Source organism: Rhineura floridana, chromosome 6 (assembly GCF_030035675.1).
Source record: "Rhineura floridana isolate rRhiFlo1 chromosome 6, rRhiFlo1.hap2, whole genome shotgun sequence".
Taxonomy (NCBI): Eukaryota; Metazoa; Chordata; class Lepidosauria; order Squamata; family Rhineuridae; genus Rhineura; species Rhineura floridana.
Window position 1 is genome coordinate 80311612 of NC_084485.1, and position 17849 is coordinate 80329460.

At 41.1% G+C, this 17849-nt stretch overlaps 1 protein-coding gene across 10 annotated transcripts in view; it reads left to right on the plus strand.

Moving 5' to 3' along the window:
- The window catches only part of PTPRF (protein tyrosine phosphatase receptor type F), an 834986-nt gene that overhangs the window by 233718 nt on the left and 583419 nt on the right, over nt 1-17849 (plus strand). Inside the window, exon 3 of one of the 10 annotated variants that reach the window (XM_061632670.1) lies at nt 12695-12775. The exons of the other annotated variants lie outside the window; for them this stretch is intronic. The gene's annotated coding sequence lies outside the window, so the exon portion shown is untranslated. The remainder of the gene's footprint in view (nt 1-12694; nt 12776-17849) is intronic. 10 annotated transcript variants of the gene reach the window in all.

Consider the following 17849-nt stretch of genomic DNA (forward strand, 5'->3'; position numbering starts at 1 on the left):
CTGGAAACCTCTCTTTGACTTTTTGCGGAAAGAATAAAGTGATGTTAATGAGATTTGATGATTAATTAAGATAACTACTGGAGGAAAGTGATTTTGTAATATATTAAGAGACAGGTTTGTTATATATTATAGACCTATAACTGATCTGCGACAAATCGGAAGTCAGCATTTTATTTTATTGTATTAGTTATTAATTTGTTTTTGTTTTGTTTTGTTTTTTGTTTTTTTAGAAACTTTGAATAAAAAATTAATGGAAAAAAAAGGAAACTATACTGCAGAACAGTCAGTGCCAGTATTCAACAATTGTTTTTGGAGCTTTTTTTTAGTGTTGCTGTAGTTCACATATTCACAGAAACAGAAGCAAAAGAGAATGATTTACTATAGGAAACTTCACTGAAATTGCAAAGAAATCAAACATTTAAATTGATTATCTGAATGATATCAACTGTTTTAATATAGTTGCTTTCTGCGTGCTAAGACAAGATCAGCACAGTACATGTCTTGTTTCTGTTATTTGGGCTGATTGCAGGTGTTGCCACCACTCACCATATGCTCAGAGGCACATGTTATCAAATCCTTCCAAGTTACACAGGAAGTGGATTGGACTGTGACCCACCCAAATTGTGTTTGCATTTTGACAAATTTGTAGGGCAGTACAATATCTCAGAAAGGAGGTCAGGTCTCCTGCTCCCCTGGTGCATTCACTATAGCTACCCAATTTCCCTGCTTTTTCAAGTTTAATAGAAATATCTGTTGGCTATAGGAACATTCTTAAACCGCAAGGTTTTTTGCCTATTAGTGAATTTCCCTGCTTTTTAGTTTAGGATGTAAGAAATGGGATCCTGTGCAAGTTTGCTAAGAATGGATTGATCATTTGCATGCTTACTGATTTCAGTGGGATTTACTCCCCTGCAATCATGCTTAGGCTAGGTGAAACTGACCGCAGTGGATGGGGAGGGGAGGAGGGGGAGTGGAGGAGAAGGACAGGTTTGATCATTTGCATGTTTATTGAGTTCAGTGGGATTTACTCCCATGCAATCATGGTTAGGATAGGTAAAACTGACCATAGGGAGGGAAGCCCTTGGTTAGGATAGGTAAAACTGACCATAGGGAGTGAGTAGGGGAGGAGGAAGAAGGGAGGATGAAGGGAGAAGAGAGGGGAAGGAGGGGAAGGAGGGGAAAGGCAGGTGTGATCATTTGCATGCTTATTGAGTTCAGTGGGATTTACTCTTCTGCAATCATGGCTAGGATAGGTAAAACTGACTATGGGGGAGGAGGGGGAGGAGAGAGTAGAGGGAAGGAAGAAGGGGAGAGGAGAGCAGAAAGTATGGAAGGGGGAAGGAGGAGATTGGAAGGAGGAGGGAAGGGGCAAAAGAGAGGTGATGGGAGGGCGGAGGAGGGGAGGGCAGGTTGGATCGTTTGCATATTGAGTTCAATGTGATTTACTCCTGTGCAATCATGCTTGAAAATGAAATGAACTGCCTTCAAGTTGATTCCAAGTTATGACGACCCTATGAATAGGGTTTTCATGGTAAGTGGTATTCAGAGGTGGTTTACCACTGTCTTCCTCTGAGCCTGAGAGGCGGTGACTGGCCCAGGATCACTCAGTGAGCTTCATGGCTGTGTGGGGATTTGAACCGTGGTCTCCCAGGTTGTAGTCCTATGATAGGTAAAACTGACCATGGGGGAGGAGGGGGAGGAGGAGAAGGAGGGGATTGGATGGGGGTGGGGAGGGGAAGGGAGGGGTGAAGGAAGGGAGAGGGAAGGGATAAGAGAGAGGAGGAGGGGAGGGCAGATTTGATCACATGGCTGACTGTTAAACCACTGTGGCCACTGGAGCTCTGTCAGGGTTAGGAGTCTCCTGTCAGCACCCTTTGAAAACTACACTTCCCAGGTTTCTCTGGGGGAAGCCATGATTGTCTCACTTGAAATAAAGGTCTGATGTAGGTGTGGTCTGATTAGGCAAGCCCAGCAGCTGTAAGTCTGGCTTGTAAAACACTGACATTTGGTTATTACTGAGCATGCCCTACATTATCATCGAGTTCTCGCCAAAATTTCTTAAATTAATTAAAAATCAGCCAGGCATTTTTTTTTATTTTTAAACTGCAGACGATGAAGGTCAAGAGTATGGGGCAAGGCCAGTAATAGGATTACAGGTACTTTGAACATATTTTTTAGTGAATTTCAACAGATTATGAGAACTCTGACAGAAAAAAGTCCAAAAGAGGTCTGGTTTATTTTTTCTCTCTTTTTACACTTTGAATTCTTGATTCTATCTGACTGTTTTGTGTATCACCATGAAAATTTACAGGGTTGTTAAGCAAGCATTTCTGAGTTCAGGACTACAAGTTTTGTAAGGTTTTGTTTTGAAATGAGTTTATGGGAAGCATCAGCATGGGAAGGGGGTACTTTCAATTTAACATTGCGGAATGCGAAAAATCCATGCTTACTATAGTTAGTATACAGCCACTCTTGTGGCTGTATAATAATGAATTCCCCCAATTTTGCTTATATCCTGACATTAGGATTTTTTTTTAGTATTTCACATAATTCCCCACATTTGTTCTGAGTTCTTTTAAACATGTAGTTCTCTTCAAACCAGAGGCATTCACATGATCACCTTAATCTGAGACTGTCACATTTTTAAAAAAAGATAACTTAAAAAAGCTATAGTGCCCAACACAATCAAAGCAGCCTTTTTCATATATCAGTTGGCAGTCATACAAATGTCTTAGCTTGTTTATGTTGTAGCTAAAAAATAACACAGGTTGATTTAAAAGCATAGCTTCCATGGGCTGCGGCTTTTGTGTGAGTGGGCCCTCCCTCTCTTAACTGTTAGAAATAAAGAAGAGGCAGTACTGTAGAAAGAGACTAGCTCCAGCAACTCTTTGTGAGCATGAAAACTCCAAAGGTGCACAGAGGTCCACCACCTGCATCAATGTATCCATTTGCTTCAGTAAAGAGGAGGCTTCTGTGAGCATGTACTATGTGTAATTATTGGAACTCACTGAACACTCAGAACTGAGGACAGTTTAATACAGAATCTTAATTTTGCTTTCATTCCCCAGGGAGAAATTTAAAAAATGTTTTTCTTTAGAAGGAGGTGTACAAAAAAAAGTGTAATGGATTGTTTACTCACAATGTGATATATTTAAATGCTGCTGGATTTTGAGTTGAGGTGCCATATGCTGCTATTTAGGCGTGCTTTCTCTACTTGTTCTGATGAAATTCCTGGTTCCTCATTGCACCCCCCAGCCTAGCCTGGCAGCCATTCAACATTGTGTGGACACTAAGCCTGCGCAGTCATCATTGGCCTGTTTTGGAAGACTTCCCCTCCTTAGTTTTTTTTTTTTTTTTGTAAAACATTTTTTTCTGCAAACCTTTGCATTGCCCCAAGCCTGCTGATTCCTGCCTTTTTTGCATGGATGGTGCTGTCTTTATTCCATAGATGCTCTGTTACAGAACTGAGCTTGCTATTAACTCGACTTTCCCTCCTCCCCCACAAGTCCATCTTCGATCAGCTATCCTGAAGGAAGGATTTCAGAGGGAGAAGCAGGTAGGTGGAGAAGACCTCAGAGCATCCCACCACAGGGAAATAAAGAGCGAGTGCATCTGCATGCTTGGGGTAACTTCAAGGTTTGCAAAATAGAAACGAATTTAGCAGAGAAAAACTTCTCTCCTCCAAGCCTAATGATGACTGAGCATGTTCAGTGGTCACAAAATGCTGAGCATCTGTTGAGGGGTGGTGGTGGTGATGATGGAAAATCAGAGGGAAGGTGAATGGAATATCCTGAATGAAGGCATGACTACTGAAAAGCAGCACTTGATGTTTCAGCATTTCATTACAGATCGCAAGTAGTAAATAAATAAGGAGAGTAGTATCTTAGAGAAATATGTGGATAATAAGAACTAGTGACTTGCATAGATCATGAAAAACTATGGAATGTTTAAAAGAAATGGGGGTGCCACAGTATCTGATTGTCCTGATGCACAACCCATATTTGGACAAGAGGCTACGATAAGGATAGAATATGGAGAAACTGATTGGTTCCCAATCGGAAAGGGTGTGAGACAGGGGTGTATTTTATCACCCTATTTGTTTAATCTATACGCAGAACATATCATACAGATAGCAGGATTGGACCAAGATGAAAGAGGTGTGAAAATTGGAGGGAGAAATATGAATAATTTAAGATATGCAGACGATACCATACTACTAGCAGAAAACAGTAATGATTTGAAACGAATGCTGATGAAAGTTAAAGAGGAAAGCACAAAAGCAGGACTACAGCTGAATGTCAAAAAGACCAAAGTAATGACAACAGAAGATTTATGCAACTTTAAAGTTGACAACGAGGACAATGAATTTGTCAAGGATTGTCAATACCTTGGCACAGTCGTTAACCAAACTGGAGACAATAGTCAAGAAATCAGAAGGCGGCGAGGACTGGGGACAGCAGCTGTGAGAGAACTAGAAAAGGTCCTCAAATGCAAAGATGTATCACTGAACACTAAAGTCAGGATCATTCAGACCATGGTATTTCTGATCTCTATGTATGGATGTGAAAGTTGAACAGTGAAAAAAGCGGATAAGAAAAAAATCAACTCATTTGAAATCGAGTGTTGGAGGAGAGCTTTGCGGATACCATGAAATGTGAAAAAGACAAATAATTAGGTGTTAGAACAAATTAAACCAGAACTGTTGCTAAGAGCTACAATGATGAAACTGAGGTTATCCTACTTTGGGCTCATAATGAGAAGACCTGATTTACTAGAAGAGACAATAATGCTAGGAAAAACAGAAGGGAGAAGAAAAAGAGGAAGGCCAAACAAGAGATGGATTCATTCCATCAAGGAAGCCACAGATCTGAACGTACAAGATCTGAACAGGGTGGTTCATGACAAATGCTCTTGGAGGTTGCTGATTCATAGGGTCGCCATAAGTCGTAATCGATTTGAAGGCACATAACAACAACAACAACAACAACACAATTATGCTTGATGGTAGCACATAGTATTCAAGCAAACAAACTTAAAACCTTTAAAGATACATGGAAGCCATTCTTGGAATCAGTTCGTGATAACTAAATGCAGTCTTTCGAAGTAGTCCTTTGTGCCACTGAAACACTCTGTTCCTCTTCTCTCTCCAGCTTACTCTCCCCTGCCTTTTCTTTCTTTTGGAAAAAGCAACCTAGAATCATAACCCCTGATTGCTGTGAGATTTCATGCAAGCTGGCAAGAGGGGGAAAGGAGAAGGGACAGAATATGTTGGATGGAGGTGTGGTGGTAGTGGTGGGGAGAGAAATGGTTGTGCTTTACTGTTCTTGGTCATGTAGATGTTTTCTGTTAAGAACATGAGAAAAGCCCTGCCGAATCAGATCAAAGGCCTGTCTCGCCCACATTTCTGTGGCCAGCCAGATGCCCACAAGCCTGAAATATGTTGTGGTGAAATGTATTTGGTTGGAATTTATTTTCTATCCTTGGAAGAACGAATAATTGACTGCTTTGATGTTAGGCTAACTGGTCTGTAGTTCCCCGGTTCCTCCTTTTTTGAAGATAGAGACAACATTAGCTCTCCTCCAGTCATCCGGTACTTCACCAGTCCTCCATGATTTTGCAAAGATAATAGACAGCGGTTCTGAGAATTCTTCAGCCAGTTCCTTCAATACTCTAGGATGCAGTTTATTGGGCCCTGCTGATTTGAACTCATTCAAAGTGAATATATTTTTCTGGTATTTTGCTGGAGGTTTCAGATTGGGAAATTGCTCTGTCGCATTGGCTAGAAACTGGTTTCTCTACTGTTGTAGCCTTATTAGTTTTATTTTGTATAACTGCAGCATTCCCAGAGGAATGTTTTCAACAGAAACACTAACGTTTCCTTAAAAGGTTGAAGAGAAATGCACATACTACTAACTAAAGAGAGAATGGTGATCCTGTCTGTTTTAGTAGTATATCGAAATAACATTCCACAGCAGACTTGTGGTAAATATTCAGCAGATGTTTGATCCCTATGTTTGGCAGCCTATGTTCTGAAGAGATGCAGTTTTAGAGATGTTATTTGGTACCGTATTACCATCCTTCCATTGTTTTTGTATTATCTAAGACAGAAGTAGCCAACATGGTGCCCTCCAGATGTTGTTGGACTGCAACTCCCATCAGCTTGAGCCAGCATGGCCAGTGTTTAGGGATGATGGAAGTTGGGGTCTAACCATACCTGGAGGGATCCAAGTTGGCTATTGTGCTAAGGTTTTGTAATGCAGGTAATTCATCATTATTGTTATTATAGTTGGTAGGAGACTCCTATTCCCTTGACAGAGCTCCAGTGGCCAGAGTGGTTTAACAGTGACCCCTGCTCTGGGGACAGAATTCTGGAGATTGTAGCTCTGTGAGGGGAATACGGAGAATACTCTCAGCACCCTTCACAAACTACACTTCCCAGGATTCTTTGGGGGAAGCCATGACTGTTTAAAGAAGAATAAATATCTGGTGTGGATGTGGCCAGGGACAGCTTTGGTTTAAATTTGGATGCGAGACTACATGTGCCTGCTGTACAATAAATAGGTGGGTGAAACCCGCAAAATGATGATACTGTTAACTGTTTTCCATTTGGAAAGGAAAGGGGCTTTCCCTCTGCCCAGTGCCCACCTACCCAATCTATTCCCCCTTCCTCCCTCCCCCTTCCTTTCCTCTTCTCACTCTGCCCATCCTCCCCCTCCCTGCCCCTCCCACACGTCAGATTCACCTATCCTTAGCATGATTGCATATGAGTAAAGCCAATTGAACTCAATAAGCATGTAAATAATTGAACCTGCCCTCCCCCTCCTGCTCCTCCCCCCACCTCCCTCCTTCCCCTTCCACCTCCCTCCTTCCCCTTCCCCTCCTCACCTTGCTTCCTTCTCCCTCTCCCCTTCTCACTTCCCACTCCAGCCTTCCCTTCCTCTTCTCCTCCCCAGTGGTCAGTTTCACCTATCCTAAGCATGATTGCATGGGAGTAAATCCCACTGAACTCAATAAACATACAAATGATCAAACCTGCCCTCCTTCTCCTCTCCCCCTTCTGCCTGCTCCAAATTCTTCCAAGCTGCCCAGGAAGTGGATTAGACTGTGAAAGACCAACCCAAATTGTATTTGCATTTTGACAACTTTGTAGGGCAGTCCAATATCTCAGAGAGGAGGTCAGACCTCTTGCTCCCCTGGTGCATTTACTATACCCGCCCAATTTCCCTGGTTTGTCAAGTTTGATAGAAATATCTGTGGGCTGTAGTACATGCTCAAACCGCAATGGGGTTTTTTTGTCTGTTAGTGAATCTATAACCAGTATTTCACTAGCAGTTGTTAGCCCCAAACTACAGTTTGCCACTTTCTTAAAATTGGGTTTGCAATTATAGTTTGACCTAAACATAGCTAACAAAATGTTGGTACATATGTAACACTGCACCATGGTCAGTTCAGAAATTAAAAGGTGGTATCAATTCATGTTCAGAAAGGAGGCAAAAGGCACACAAGTCTGCAGGACTATGTTCTTAAACTGCAAGGGTTTTTTTTTCTGTTAGTGAATATACCTCTGATTTCTAAAAGATCTCATTCAAAAATAAAAAGCTTAAGCACTGTGGACTGGAAGAAATTGTAGGTGTTGTAAGCGGTTGAGTTGACTGGAACACTCCCCTACTTCCTCGGAAAGGATTGCCATCAGATTGGGAAAAAAGCCATAAGAATAAATAAAGTGATTTGCATCTGCAATAATAAAATCCATAGGTAGAATGTTGGTGGATAACTGGCTAGAAAGTCACACTTCTCAGGTAAATGTAGGGGTTATGGTTCATAATAGAGCTTTGTTTCATAACAGAGAATGAATCTACAATGTGCACCATTAAAAATTCATTAGATAAGAGATATAAAAAATTCATAAAGTAAATCATATGAAGAAAGAATGTAGGAACTGGGCATGTTTGTCCTGTATCACTCATCCTATCCACAGAGAGAACATAAAGCCCGATGGATTTAAACTAAGAGGACAGATTTAGGTTAAACACTGGGAAACATTTCAAAAGTATAATAACAATTCAGAAAATAGAATAAGTTGCTTAAGGAATTGTAATTTGCCTACCTTGGATTTTTTCAAGAAAAATTTGGACAGGTATGAATCACCCGCCAATGTTTTACTTGCTAAACACTTTAGGAATAGGATATCTTTTCTTGGAGCAGGAGCTTAAGGTAATGCATCATGGCATCCCTGAAGTACTGTGCTTTTGTTTGAACAAGTGATCAGCTGGTAAAAGGTTCTACAGGGTATGAAGTTGAAACCCAATTTTGCATGTGTTGAAATGCCCAAATAAAGTGAAGTCCAACTGTCCTATGTGTCCCTAAAGGTGGCTGGTTGTTGAGAACATACCTTACTAATTGATCTTTAAGTTGAACACCTTAACTAGTTACCAGTCCATTTCCAAACAGAATCCAAACTACTTAACCTTTTGAAGCTATATACACCTTGAGACACAGTACCTCATTCTGCATCACCTTGCCCATACACTGATATTGTAATCCAAGACTCTTCTCTAAGTAACCCCCCCCATCAGAACTGAAGTGGCTGGGGAAATGACCCCCCAGTTGCTCTGCTTATAGGGAGGCTCACCTAACGCCTACTTTGCTGCCTTTCAAATGCCAAGTGAAGATCTTTTTATTTCCCCAGGCTTTTAACAGCAATTTTGGGAGAGCTAGATTTCTCCATTCTTTTGCTGTTATATGTAGTGTTTGGTGGTTTAAAAAAATATTATTTATTGATATGAGCTGCTGTGACAACTTTGGAAGGCTGCATAGAAAGCTACTAAATAAATAAAAGATGAAAGCAGGATGTGTACTTATTTCAGTTCAACCACTTCCGCAACAAGGCAGACAAGTTGCTGCTTGGATTATGTTACATTATAGATGTTTAACACAGTTATATTACAAAATCAAGTTTTTCTCAAAACCATTTAATTTCATCTCTATTGTGTGAACTTTCTATATCTAGAAAATGAACTATGTAAAAAGTGGAAATATAAAGATGAGTTGGGATGGCTTCTCCCAGGAGGAAGGGTGAGATATAAATCCAATCAATCAATAAAAATAAATAAATAGAAAATAAAGTTATGTTACTATATAATATAATATTTATGATGTAATATAATATGTAAGAGGCCCCTGTGTAACTCCATTGTTTTTTCTCTATTATGGTAATTTTAAAGATGTGCTATGATATTTATATCATTTTAATTGTATTATAATTGTTTTTAATGTTTTAATTGTATTTGTACTTTGCCATGGGAACATGTGATGAGGGTGTGCTAAAAGTACCCTTTATAAAAACAAATGTTGTGTTATATATTGGTTTTCTCCAACCTGGTGCCCTCCAGATGTTTTAGACTACAACTCCCATCAGCCCTAGTGAAGCTACATATTCCTTTCTTGGTGAATCTTACTGACATGTATGAAAGTTTTATTTTAATAGTAGAACTGCATATCCAAAGTAGTAAGGTTAAGTTGGGGTGGATGCTCATTATTAAATAGTATCATTAAATGATGAAGTCTTTGTTCCATCAAGCTTTCTGTTGAGAAAGAGGGCGGGGAAGACAGTTTAAGGGAATGTGCAGATGAATAATTGACACTGTACAAAAGAGTAGGCACCCACTCATATGGCGGGTTATTTTCCAGACCCTTGCCGAAAAGCGAAACTCGTTGAAAAGCAGAACTCATTCAATAGAATGGTGCCTGATGCCCAAAAAACTCTATAAAAGTGGAACAATCGCTGTATGAGTGGGGCCTTACTCTAATTGAAAGCCACCGTATTAGTGGAACGCTGCAAAGCGGGGTCCTACTGTACAGTCCAGTACTTATGATTACCAAGGGATTTCCTGAACCTTGACCCTAAAGGGTTAGTCTAATGTTTTAAAGTAGAGCTGGAAACATTTTTGGCTCATACATTCCTGCCAGTTAGAAACTTTCCTCGTCATTGATTTGAAATGTGTAGAGTACTTGATAGGGTCGAGAAAGTGCTGGGGGCACCAGTCAGAAAATGGCTGCTATGGGAGTGTAGCATAACTCAAAATTAGAGAGTGGAAGTTTTCCCCATAATTGTATTTCCATACTAGGAAAGGCTTGACCTGTTGAATTTCTGCCTGATGGATTTCCTCCACTGCCAACCCTAAACCAAGCTTAGGCTGCCACTCTGTAACTCACTTACAGTGAATTATTAATGAATCCCTAGTCTAGCTCCTTCAAAGCAGGAGACATGCCTAAACCTTTTTGCAAATTTTTCATTTTTTCCTTTTGAAGGGAGAGGGAGGCTTTCACTCACACCTATTGTGTAGTAACATTTGCAGAAAATTTCTAGAAGCTGCCTAATTTCAGGTGAACCCAGTATGGGAAATATTTATTTATTATTTATTTAATTTGTATCCCGCCCTTCCTCCCAGCAGGAGCCCAGGGCGTCAAACAAAGCACTAAAACACTTTAAAACACCATAAAAACAGATCTTAAAATACATTAAAACAAAACAGCATTAAAAACATTTTTAAAAAACCTTTAAAAAGGGTTAAAAGCATTATTAAAAAACATTAAACAATTCTGACACAGATGCAGACTGGGATAGGTCTCCACTTAAAAGGCTTGTTGAAAGAGGAAAGTCTTCAAAAGGCGCCAAAAAGATAGCAGAGATGGCGCCTGCCTAATATTCAGAGGGAGGGAATTCCACAGGGTAGGTGCAGCCACACTAAAGGTCCGTTTCCTATATTGTGCAGAACGAACCTCCTGATAAGATAGTATCTGCAGGAGGCCCTCACCTGCAGAGCGCAGTGATCGATTGGGCATATAAGGGGTATGACGGTCTTTAAGGTATCCTGGTCCTGAGCTGTATAGGGCTTTGTACACCAAAACTAGAACCTTGAACATGGCCCAGTAGCAAATGGGCAGCCAGTGCAATTCTTTCAGCAGCGGCGTGGCATGTTGGCGATACTCTGCTCCAGTGAGCAGTCTTGCTGCCACATTTTGCACCAGCTGCAGCTTCCGGACCAACCTCAAGGGCAGCCCCACATAGAGTGTATTACAGTAATCCAGCCTGGAGGTTACCAGTGTGTGGACAACAGTGGTCAGGCTATCCCGGTCCAGAAACAGCCGCAGCTCTCTCACCAGCCAAAGCTGGTAAAAGGCACTCATAGCCACTGAGGTCACCTGGGCCTCTAGCAACAAAGATGGATCCAGGAGCACTCCCAGGCTATGGACCTGCTCTTTCAGAGGGAGTATGATCCCATCCAAAGCAGTCAACTGACCAATTATCCAAACTCGGTAACCACCAACCCACAGCGCCTCCGTCTTATTAGGATTCAGACTCAGTTTATTGGCCCTCATCCAGCCCACCACCGAGTCCAGGCAGCGGTCCAGGGCTTGCACAGCCTCTCCCGATTCAGATGTTACGCAGAAATAGAGCTGGGTATCATCAGCATACTGCTGACACCTCACTCCAAAGCTCCTGATGACTGCTCCCAAGAGCTTCATATAGATGTTAAACAGCATGGGGGACAAGATGGTATCCTGCAGCAGCCCACAGCACAGCTGCCAGGGGGCTGAAAGACAGTCACCCAATGCTATTCTCTGAGAACAACCCTGGAGATAGGACTGGAACCACTGTAAAACAGTGGCTCCAATACCCATCTCACCAAGTCAGCCCAGAAGGATACCATGGTCAATGGTATCAAAAGCTGTTTGAAGATCAAGTAAGAACAACAGGGTCTCACTCCCCTTGTCCTTCTCCCGATAAACGTCATCCATCAGGGCAACCAAGGTCGATTCAGTCCCATAACCAGGCCTGAACCCAGAGTGGGATGGGTCAAGATAATCTGTTTCATCCAAGAGTACTTGCAGTTGCTGTGCCACAACCCTCTCAATCACGTTCCCTAAGAAGGGGGTATTTGCAACTGGTTGGTAGTTGTCACAAACCAATGGGTCCAGGGTGGGCTTTGTCAGGAGTGGTCGAATCACCCTCTTTCAAGATGGCTGGAACCACTCCCTCTCGCAATAATGCGTTGACTACACCCTGGATCCATTTGGTCAGACCCCCTCGGCAAGCTTTAATAAGCCAAGAAGGGCAAGGGTCGAGAGGGCACGTTGCTGGCCGCATCATCGCAAACCCCTTGTCCATGTCATCAGGCTGCATCAACTGAAACCGTTCCCGAGAAGTTGCAGCAGACGTTGCACTGGGCACCTCATTGGGGACTACAGTAGATGTGGATGGGGCATCAAGACTGCTACGGAGGCGAGCAACTTTACCCTCAAAGTGCCTTGTAAACAATTCACAGTGGGCCTCCGAAGGGTCTAAAATTCCATTTCCTGGAGTTGATGTCAACAGACCCCTGACAATACGAAAAGCTCCACTGGACGGCTACTTGAGGATGCGCATCCTGGTTGCTACAGAAAACAGAAGGGCAAACTATGGAGGTTCCAAGGACTAGAAAAAAGACAGAAGCAGGAAAACTGCACTAAAAGGGAGGGCAAAATAGCATCTCTTGGGGACCCCAGGGATTCCTGTTGCCTGGTGTTCAAGCAACTCACTTATTAATCACAGCTCTGACTTCACTCATTGGCTAATAACACTGATAGGCAGGAGCAGTCAGGCTGGCTCATTTCACATAAATCACAAGTTACTCCACAACTTTCTCTCTAGGAGGGGAGAGACCTAGGCTGCAATCCAATATCTGTCTACTCAGAAGCAAGCTCCATTGGGTTCAATTAGACTTACTCCCAGGTAAGTGTGTATTGGATTGTAGCCTTATTTGTTTTTTAAATGAAAGCTCAGATTTTAGGGCTACCTGCTAGGGGTGCCAATAAAAGCCTTCAAGGGCCCCAAGATGCCCATGGACAATAGTTTGGTGATCTCTGGCTTTAAAAAACAGTATAGTGAACATTACACTTGTAATCCTTGTGGAATTATAGCTTAGTTCCAGTACCTCTTCCTAAACCCTTGCTGAGTTTCACTTTATAGTCTCACATGAATATGCCTGGAATAGATCAGGTAGCCGATATATTGGGTCTTTTTAGCTGAATGGCATGTTACTGCTGAGATTCAGCCCCAAAGATTATCAGCAGATGTACTGACACAAAACTTCCAGTGATCGTGTCTGATCAAGGGGCTGGGTGACCAATCTACATAATTCTACAAAAATGTTGTCGTCATCTTTTGCTGCTTGCAGGTTTTTTTCTACTTGCAATGATGAATTGCTTGTTAGATCTTCTCTTGACACATAATTCCTGAAGGCTCCTTGGCAGAAAATAGATTTATATCACTACCTGGTAAAGGCAGAGGTCTTGCAGAAATGTTTCCAGAGTCAACATTTCTTTTAGTTAGTAATTGCTCACCAGGAGGTTGCTGTCTACATGAAGTATTTTTGTGCTGTGCTTTCCTCTGGACTGAAGTCAAGGAGAAACCAAGTACTTCAGGCATAAAGAGTTCTTGAACTAAATGACTCTTGCTTAATGGAACTTGGTGTTAGCACCAACTTGGAAGTGCTCAAATTCACACATGAATATATAACACTTGATGCTTCACAGCTGAATCTGTATATTAGTTCCACTAAAAAGTTTTGTGTTTATGGTGATGGGACCTATATAGAATTGCTAGGTCTCCAGTTTTTGTCTGGAGACTCAGGATTTTTGGGGTCCTCTCCAGGTGAGTCACCTTAATCTCTGGACTCTTAGCTTTGATTTTTTTTAAAAAATAAGTTTATCGGTGGTCTGGTTCAAAAGATACAAATCAAAATGTCAGCTCTCCCCCCCCAAACTCCTGTTAGAACCAGCTGCTCTAATCTCTTCCCTTTCAGGTTTTTAGCCAATAAGTGAAATCTTGTGATTGGCAAGATTTGTTGATCACAATCTTGTGATTGGCAAGATTTGTTGATCACAATCTTGTGATTGCCAAGATTTGTTGATACCACTACCCCGCAGGCAATACCTAAACCCCATTTCAAGTTCTGAGAACAGTTTCCTTCTTCTCTCACATCAGGAATTCAGTAAATATAGTGCCTTGCAAAAGTATTCAGACCCTTGACCAATGCTCTCATATTACTGAATTACAAATGGTACATTGTAATTTCGTTCTGTATGATATTTTACTTTGAAACACTGAAACTCAAAATCATTATTATAAAATGACATTGGTTTTATGTTGGGAAATGTTTGTAAGAAACATAAAAAACTGAAACATGTTGCTTGCATAAGTATTCAACCCCCACACATTAATATTTGATAGAGTCACCTTTCGCTGCAATAACAGCTTAAAGTCATTTGGGGTAGGTATGCACCAGGTTTGCACACAGTGTTGGAGGGATTTTGGCCCATTGTTCTTGGCAGATTCACTCCAAGTCGTTCAGGTTGGTTGGACATCGCTTGTGGACCGCAATTTTCAAAGAGCACCACATATTCTCAATGAGATTGAGACCAGGATTTTGACTGAGCCACTGTAGGACATTCACCTTTTTGTTCTTCAGCCACTCCAATGTTGCTTTGGCCTTGTGCTTGGGGTCATTTTCCTGCTGAAAAGTGAATTTCCTCCCAAACTTGTTTTTTAGTGGACTGAAACAGGTTCTCTTGCAGTGTTTCCCTGTATTTTGCTCCATCCATTCTTCCTTCAATTTTAACAAGATGCCCAGTCTCTGCTGATGAGAAGCATCCCCACAGCATGATCCTGCCAGCACCATTCTTCACTGTAGGGATGGTATGTCTTGAGGCATGGGCAGTGTCAGGTTTGCACCACACATAGCGCTTTGAGTTTTGGTCAGATGAGACCAAAAGCTTTTCCCACATCGCAGCTGGGGCACTCTCATGCTTTTTGGCAAACTCCAGACGTGCGTTCAGATGGTACTTTTGGAGTAACGGCTTTTTTCTTGCCACCCTCCCATACAGGTCAGTGTTATGCAGAGCTCTTGATATGGTTGACTGGTGCACCATTATGCCACTCCCAGCCACTGAACTCCTCTGTAGCTCCTTCAAAGTGATGGTTGCCTCTCTGTGGCTTCTCTCACAAGTTTCCTTGTTTGAACACTGAGTTTTGAGGGACGGCCTTTTCTTGGCAGTGCCTGGGTCATATGATACAGCTTCTACTTCCTGATTATTGCTCCAACTGTGCTCGCTTGGATATCCAAACACTTGGATATTATTTTGTACCCTTTTCCGAATCTATGCATTTGTATTACATTGTCTCTCACTTCTGTAGAATGCTCTTGGGTCTTCAGATCCACAGCCTGACCAATGTTCCTTCCACGGTGGGTTTTTAACCTGACAATGTGACCGCAGCTTTAATGGTTCACAGGTGGAGGCCAATGGTAAATTAATTATGCTCTCGATAGGGCAGTTTCTTCTGTGTAAACCGGGAGCTTCCACTGCACAGGGGCTGAATACTTATGCAAGCAACATGTTTCAGTTTTTTATGTTTCTTATAAACATTTCCCAACATAAAACCAATGTCACCTTACAATAATTGATTTTGAGTTTGTGTTATAAAATATAATATAATGTAGAACAAAATTATAATGTACCATTTGTAATTCAATAATATGAGAGCATTGGTCAGGGGTCTAATTACTTTTGCAAGGCGCTGTAGCTTTCAGCAGCATAAAGAGAACTTTCTCTGTCCAGGATTGGGACTTGCTTCTGAGTAAAAATGCATAGGATTGCACGACAACAGAAGATCACAGCAGGATCTTGGTGGGCATACTCAGTAAATAATTTTAGTTACAATTATAATAAAAGTGTGCATGCAGTTTTTTTAATTACTTGCAAAAATGGCATATTATACATTTTATCTTTCAATTAATTTTTGAACAGAAGTTTTAAAATGTGTACATGCTGCAGTGTTATACTTAAGAAGTCAAACAAGTTTAACTTTTACTGAACTGTTGAAGAGGACAGTTTATTTGTCTTATTGATAACCTGTTTTGAAAACCTTCCCAATATGAACATTTTCTGGGATTAAAGCTGCAATGCTAATTCCACATACCTGGGAGTTAAGCCCATTGAATTCAGTAGGATTTACTTTTGAGTAGACGTGGTTAGGATTATTCTGAAAATCAAAGGGACTTTTGAGTGAACATAGAAAAGGATTGTGTTGTAAGCCCCCCCCATTCTTTTTTTTTTTTAAAGCAGTTTGGCTGGGCTTACTTAGGGGTCACTGCTTTTATCTGGCAGGAAACTAATCTTTTTTAAAAAACTGTTCTGCAGTGGCCAATTGGTTTTGACAATAAACTATTATATGAGGTGTACGTATTTTTACATCTCTAGTGTGTGTGTGTATGGAATATTTCCAACAACCCTGTGAGGTAGGGTTGGAAACCAAGGCAGCTCACAACAAGAAATAAAGCCATTTAAAATCCAATAACCATAAAGCAAGGATAAAACAGTTGCAAAACAGCTTAAAATTGTATGATTCTGAATTTTGGATCGGGTGAGTAAAGTTCTTTATCACTGTGCATGCTTCCCTGTCTGAGTAAGCCCTATTGAATACATTGGGACTTGCTTCTGAGTAAACGTGCATAGGATTGCACTATAAATATCTTTACAGGTTCATTTATTTTATTTATTTATTATTTGATTTCTATCCCGCCCTTCCTCCTAGCAGGAGCCCAGGACGGCAAACAAAAGCGCTAAAAACACATCAAAAACATCATAAAAACAGACCTTAAAAAACATTAAAATGAAACAACTTCAAGAACATTTTTTTAAAAAAGCTTTAAAAACATCTTTTAAAAAGGGTTAAAAACATATTGTTTAAAATAATTCCAACACAGACACAGACTGGTTGTGTAAATAATAAACATCTTTGAGATTCATGCTTATATAAATATTTCTTCATACAGTAGGGCCCCACTCATACGGCGGGTTACTTTCCAGACCCCCGCCTAAAAGCGAAACCCACCGAAAAGCGGAACTTATTCAATAGAATGGCGCCTGACACCTGGAAAACGCTGCAAAAACGGAACAAGTGGCATATGAGTGGGGCCTTACTCTAATTGAAAGCCTCCATATTAGCGGAACGCCGAAAAGCGGGACCCTACTGTACTATGTCTTGATATGTATCTGATTTCACATTAAGATTGTACATTATTATTTACAAATTATTGTTTCCTCTACATTTTAAGTTTGCCCTTCTTCCTTGGGGTTGTCATGGTCCCCCTATGTTTTCACCCTGAGGGGCAAATTAGGCTGAGAGATGGTGCGTAGTTGTACAAAAGTCAACATTCACAAACTTTGCCTGTATATAAATCATTTTAATTAAAGTTAAGTGGAAATAAGTTAAAAGACAGGTATTTAAAAACATTGAAAATAATAAAACCAACTGTGAGTTAAAAACAGATAAACATAATAGCTTCGACATGCCTGAGTAGGCTTGCCTAAACAAAAATGTTTTTTGCAGGTGCCAAAATGTGTACTATGAAGCACCTGCCTAATGTCAATAGGCAGGGATTTCCAAAGTGTAGGTACTGCCACACTAAAGGATCAATTTCTTACAAGAGCAGAACAACTATAATGTGGAACCCATAACATGGAAAGCACACCTTGAACTTGGACTGGTAGCAAATCGGCAACCAGTGCAAATTTCAGAGCAGAGGTATTATGTGCTGATAGGGTCTCGCTCATGTGAGAAATTGTGCTGCAGCATTCTGCACTAACTGCAGTCCTAGGGTTAGGTTCTGCTGCATGGGGATTTCTGTGACCTTGGCTGACTAGCTGCCAGGTTTTGTTTTGTTTTTTAGTTAGGAACCCTGACTGGTTGTGGGATGCTGAGTTTTCTGTCTTACTCATAAGAATCTTGTGGTTGGTATGGTATT